The following is a 564-nucleotide window of genomic DNA, read 5'->3' as shown; positions in this document are numbered from 1 at the left end:
ACAAAATCTGAAGTATTTTTGTTTTTTTTATGGCGAAGTTATAACATATTATCTAAAAATGTTTTAGTGATTATTTATGTTGATTTGCATATTTCAATTGATTTTCATTTATATATTTATTTTGAAACTTTACTTCGAATTACAAAATATCATTAAGAGACAATTGTAACATCAATGCCTGTAGACGGTTGTAACGTTACAATTGTCTCCGGATTTTGCTTGAGTATTTTTTTCACAATATTATTTGAACTTATTAGAAAAAAAGAGCTCTTTTCCAATTTTATATAGATTTTGTCCTTTTTATTTTATTATAGTTAATTTTATTAAATATATATATATTATACAGGGTGGACCATTTTAATCCATCCAGTCGAATATCTCGAAAATCAAGCCCGGGAGAGAAAAATTTTTCAGACAAAAGTTGTTTGGTTTCGAGGGGGGCATAAGATGATAACATTGGTTTGACCGCGAGTGGCGTCGTCAAGGTCAGAACAAGGTCACTTTGAATTTTTTAAATGGAACCCCCAATTTTTCATTACATATTCTTAGATCGGAAGAGCACAC

Source organism: Wasmannia auropunctata, unplaced genomic scaffold (assembly GCF_000956235.1).
Source record: "Wasmannia auropunctata unplaced genomic scaffold, wasmannia.A_1.0 LD336076.1, whole genome shotgun sequence".
NCBI classification, from domain to species: Eukaryota; Metazoa; Arthropoda; class Insecta; order Hymenoptera; family Formicidae; genus Wasmannia; species Wasmannia auropunctata.
Note: the sequence above shows the minus strand (reverse complement) of the source record.